This window comes from Cynocephalus volans, chromosome 8 (genome assembly GCF_027409185.1).
Source record: "Cynocephalus volans isolate mCynVol1 chromosome 8, mCynVol1.pri, whole genome shotgun sequence".
Classification (NCBI taxonomy): Eukaryota; Metazoa; Chordata; class Mammalia; order Dermoptera; family Cynocephalidae; genus Cynocephalus; species Cynocephalus volans.
In genome coordinates this window covers 86,736,444-86,742,443 of record NC_084467.1, presented here as the reverse complement: position 1 = coordinate 86,742,443, position 6,000 = coordinate 86,736,444, and positions in this window count along the sequence as shown.

Genomic DNA, 6,000 nt, shown 5'->3' with positions numbered 1-6,000 from the left:
CTCTTTCTCTTTTACGTCTTTCCAAGTCCTCTCTAACCTTTGTCATAGATTCTTTTACTATTCCAGAATGATTGGCATAAAAGCAACATTCTTCCCTGAGAGCTGCTCATAAGCCTCCCTGTTGTAAAAATAGGAGCACTAATCCCCTTCTATTTTGTAATACAACTTTGGAAAGAGAGGTTAATGATTTTTGCAAATGGGTAATTGATGTTTCAAGCCTATCTAGATCTATGTCTATAGCCTCCCTTAAAGCTTGTGTATGGGTGTAAGTATATCCTATTCCAGCAGCCCCCACCCCAGCGCCTGCAATCCCCAATAAAGTACTAATGGTAACAGTGGCCCCGAGTGCCCTTTTACTGTGGTGAGGAAAGTTACTTGTCCAATATTGAAACATTTCTTCCCCTTTATGCCATAATATTCGGGGAACAATATCTACTGATACACAAGTTTCATGAGATAAGGATTGATGAAACACACAAGCAGTAAGCCCTGATTTGGTGCATAACCATCGCCCAAGGCTGGGTTTATTCCAGGTGCTGTTGAGGATAATGGTATTGGAACAAAGGGAGGGCTGTTTACACCAACACATAATCCTTTTCCCAACATATGTTGTATGGTTAAACCAGGATGGGTTCTGTTGTAATTAATGGCACACTGGGTGCTGTTAGTGGGGAGGATGGTTACGTTACTTAATGCCACAGCCTCAAAATATGGGGGATGAACATCATAACATAACCAACAATCTTTTGTCCAGGTTTGTTGCACTGGTAGGTGATTGGTTCTCCACGTGCCAGAGAGCCAGATGGTCCATAGGATGACCAGGTGACGCATCATGCTGCTGTTGATGGTGTTAAGGACAAAGGCAATCAGGATTGGAGCGAAACTCTCCCACGAGGATTAAGAGGCAAGTTCACCTGGGTTGTCACATAAGTCTTCTTAAAGAGAAGAATTTGCCTCAGGGTTGTTGTCCCTGGGCTGGGTTATTGGTTCAAGATTTTGAGGTACAAATTTAAGGTTTTTGGCTGGTATCCATATGGGGCAGGGTTCATCAAAGGGGAATACACACCCAAATCCCCTTCCCATAGTTAGGAGGGGGTCAGGTCCTCTCCAGTGTCTGGAAATGGGGTCTTTCCATCTAACTTGTACCACAGGCTTTATGTCTTGATTAGACCAGTGCTTTTGAAAAGGTGTCATTAACTCATTTTTGGAAAAATTTAGAATGTTTAGTGTAAATAGTGATAATCCTAATTGTTGGTGGGGGCTGGTAGTACCCCCTTTTTGTTTTTGTAATTGAGTTTTTAAAGTTTGGTGATAATGCTCTATTATAGCTTGTCCCTGTGGATTGTATGGAATACCTGTGGTGTGGTGAATGTGCCAGCTTGAAAGGAACTCCTGAAATGCACGGCTAACAAAACAGGGGCCATTATCAGTTTTAATTTGATTGGGGAGTCCAAGTGTTGAAAAACATTGTAAAAGGTGACTTTGGGCATGTCGAGCCTTTTCCCCTGAATGAGCAGTAGCCCAGCAGGCATGAGAATAGGTATCAACAGTAACAAAAACATACTTGAGCTTTCTAAAAGGAGAAAAATGAGTAACATCAATTTGCCATAATACGTTGGGTTTTAATCCCCTAGGGTTAACTCCTGGGGATTGTAAAGGGGGCACCTGTAAGTAAGTAAGGCAAAACTTACAAGTATGAACAATCTTTTAAAAATCTTTAATAGGGATTTGCGAGAACAGTTTATGTAGGCCCCTCATATGAGTAAGGGCATGGAGATTAGATGCATCTTGTGAAGTTAAAACATGGGGGTTAGAAGAGGCTGTTTTGTCTGCTAAAAAGTTTCCTAGTGAAAGTAGACCTGGCAGTTTTTGATGGCCTCTAAGAAGTTGTACATAGATGGGTTGGGCCCATTCAAATAACAATGATCGGGCCTGTATCATAAGAGGCGTAATTGGGTTGTTATCTCAACGAATTTGGGAATTAAGCAACCGTGGCAGCAAATTAGTGGCATACAAACTGTCAGAAAATAAATTTATGGGTTCTGAGACCTTATTAAGTGCTAAAACTATAGCTAAGAGTTCCTTAAACTGTGCAGATCCTTTGCAGGGCTCATAGTACTTTTGAGGGACAATGTTAGATGACGGTTGTTTTCCATGTGGCAAAAAGCCAATAACAGTAGCCCCATGTCTACCCCCGTCAGTGAACACATTATAGGCATCAGGCATGGGTTTGTGTAGAAATAATTGAGGTGCTCTCCACTTTAAACGGCCAAAAGAAGTGACCCATTTTTGAAGTCCGTAGTGACAATCAAGGATGCCGGGGAAACCCTCTAGTGCCAAGGCCATTCTAGGACTGTTTCTGTAGATCCATTCTAGATCACTCTGTCAGTTTGGAACAATTATTTTGTTAGGTTCCCGTGCATAGCATCGGAGTTCTATGTCCCTTCCCTTTTGTGTTAAGTTGGCCATTTGGTCTATATAGGTATAGACTCGAGGGGATCCCTCCAGAGATATATGAATCCATTGTAAGAGGTTTCCCTCTTGAACTAGGACCGCCATGAGGATGGTGAGATTAGGCAGAATCCACAATTGCAAGTCTTTTGAGGGAGAGTATCTAGCAAGCTGAGCCTGGTTGAGAGAATTTTGAACCTCTCCTAAGAGATGTTTATGTGCAACTGAAAGCAAGATTTAATCGTGAGGCAGGCTGTCCCTTAATAGGTTAAAAAGAGGTAACAGCTGGCCCATTGAAATGGGAATCCAGGGCCATAGCCAATTAATTTCACCTAAAAGGCATTGTAAATCAACCAAAGAACCAAGAATCTGGGATTAAAGGTTGAGGTTTTAAAGGACTAACGCCTTGCAAGTTTAACCTGGTACCTAAAATTTTAAAAGGCGGAACAACTTGGATTTTATCAGCTGCAACATGCAAGTTACCCTTTGTAAGGCACATTTACAGGACTTTATATGCCTCGGCTAATTGGGAAGTATTTAGGGCTCCTAAGATAATATCATCCATGTAAACGTACATTTCAACATGGGGGAGCCTTTTGACAGGTTGGAGTAATTCATAAACATAATTTTGGCAAAAGGACGGACTATTGGCCATACCTTGAGGCAAAACTGTCTATTTAAAACGTTTATCTGGCCCCTTAAAGTTAGTTGAGGGGACCGAAAAGGCAAATTTTTCATAATCCTGTGGGTTTGAAGGAATGGAAAAGAAGCAGTCCCTAATATCTATAACCATGAGGCATAAGTTACTAGGGATGGCCGGTACCCAAGGCAATCCCCTTAGGGGTGTTCCCTGTAGCAACATTCTTTCATTAATTTTTCTAAGAATCTGTAACAGTCTCCATTTTCCTGAAGACTTTTTAATGACAAAAGTAGGGGTATTCCAGGGGCTAGTGGATGGGCGAATATGTTTTAATTTTAATTGTTCTGCGATAAGTTCCTCAAGTGCTTGCAACTTATTAGCTGGGAGAGGCCACTGCTTAACCCAAATTGGGGGTCCCGGTTTCCAATGGATGGGAGGGACCCGGGGGGCAGTGGCCTTTAGGATTGGGGGTGCACCTTCCATCTTGTAAGTGGCTTTCCTTCCCACATGTTTTGGAATTCGGGGTCCCTTCTATAATTTGGGCAAGAAGGGAGGTTGAACTGCTGTTGGTACTCTTCCTCATCTAAAATGTCATCATAAAATTCTTTATAATCAGTGGTGATATAGGCGTCTGCTTGTCCCAGAATGTCTTGGCCTAGGAGGTTTGCATTACGTCCTGCGGCTATAAGAGTTTTGACTTCCCCTCTTGTGCCATCAGCATCTTTCCAGGGGAGCCAGCAGTTTCTTTGGACTGAGTATGTCCTCCGACCCCCATTATTTGTGATCCTGGGACCGTCCTCCAGCTATTAGGAACTTCCTCCTCTCTAAGGACCGTGTGATCAGCTCCGGTGTCAATTAGGCATCAGAAATTTTTTCCCCCGATCATTATATCCATTTTGAGTCTTAACCCAGGCACAATAGGCACCGTCCAGTTAGCCCTTGCAGGTTTTGGGGCTTTGTTAACTCCTGTTAGCTCTGTGTGGGGTCGGTGTGAGTTGCATTTGGGTTTAGGTTGACTTAGAGGGTTTCTAACTTGTTGTGGTGGAAAATGGGGTCCCCCTTGGGATGACAGGGCTAGGGGCTGCCCCTTTTCTAATTTAAAGGATTGCCATCCTTATCAAATTTAGATTTACAATCTGCCTTCCAGTGGTAGCCCTTTTTGCATCTTGGGCATGGGGTGATGGGAGGTTTTTGGCCTTTTGGTTTTGAATTATTTTGGGGACAGCTATTTTTAAAGTGTCCCTGTTCCCCACAGCCAAAGCAATGGCCTGTTTTATTACCAGAGAGGCTGTTTCCAGGGGAGGTCATGCTATTAAAGGCCTTAGTCATTGCCTCGGTGAGGGTGTTGGTTTGGGCTTGGAGGGCAGTAGCAATGGTGTGGGCCTGATGGCCTTGGGTCCCCACATCCCTAGATGCAATAATCCACCTTTCTATGGAGCAGTCCTTTTGACCCGTGTAGGCCAATTTGTGCTCTGATGTCATTCCCTCCCATATCGGCATATTAACAAACTGGTCTCTTAGGGGCCCTGGGGGGAATTTCCTTTGTGTGCTTTTTTCTACCCTATCCACGAAGGAAGGGAGGTCCTCATTGTTTCTCTGGGTGAGGCCTGATACAGGGGGCTCTGTACGGCCCTCCGCAAGTTTTTTCCAAGCCACTAAGCAGATGGCCCTAACCTGGTCTTGATATGGAGCGGGGATAGCGGCTTGCTGAATTCCTGTGCTGTATTGGTCTGCCGTTCCAGATAGCATCCCAAAGGTTATTGGGATAACTGGGTTAGCGGCCTGATTCCTCTCTGCCTGAGCATGGCATTCTTCTTTTAAAAAGGTGCAAAATTTAATACGCTGAGGACCTGAGAGTACTGTCCTACACAGCATTTTCCAGTCCTGGGTGGTGCAGGGCTGGTGTGCTAATCCCTGGAGGATGGTTTCCGCCCATGGAGAATTTGGACCATCTTCGGCCACAGTCTTTTTTAGCTCTTTTAGGTCTGTAGCCTCCCAGGGGTACCAGGGCGCTGGCCTGTATCCCCCAGGGTTGACATTGACAGGAAAAGCCTGGGGTTGGTAAGGAAATGGTGGTGGAGTTTCCCAGGGATTCCCCTTTGGTTCATGCTGTTTATAGTTAACATTAACAGGGAAAGCTTAAGGCTGATGGTGAAAGGGTGGGGGAGCCTCCCAGAGATCGTTTAGTTTAAATTTGTATTGCCAAGTGGCTGTTATTTGTTTACTGTTTGTGGCCCCCTCCTGTAAGTCTTTAGTGAGAGGACGAAGGGAGGGTAAAGGCCCTCCCCTGGGGGCTTACGCTGGGGAAAGTCCTGGTCCTCTTGTGACCCCCCGCGTTCCTCTGGTGGGTCTCTGGAACTATTTGTTGGCTGAAAGGTATCCTGGGCATGACCTTGTGAAGAGACGGTTAGGCCGCCCTTAATATGCTCCCTTTCAAACTTTTCCCATTGCTCTTCTAAGTCTGGGGAGGTAGGGGTATGGCTGTCACCTCTGTGGCCTTGCGAGAAGCACAACTTAAGGGCTGAAATAGTAGGTAAAACCCTAAGGGTGGGTCCTCCCCTCAGCGAACCTCCCGCTGCCAGGCAAGGGTTTGTCTGCGGTCCCACGTGTCCCAAGAAAACAGGTTGGCCGAGACAATCCAGGGAGCCAGGGCTAGATCGGTGTCCCAGGTCTTGGCAGCCATGCTGTCAGAAATCTCAAGCCCTCTACTTTTTAACAAATATTTTAGTGCCTTAAGGGCCGGTTCATCCATTTTGCTTGTGGTATTTCCCATGGTGTTTAGACGTATAGAAACAGAAAAAGAAAGCAGCTGAGGGTTATCACCAGAAAAAACCCGACGGGACTGGCGATGGCCAGTATTTTGGGCAAAGGGGATGGCCGGTCCCTCAGCTGGAAGAAGACAAGGAGGA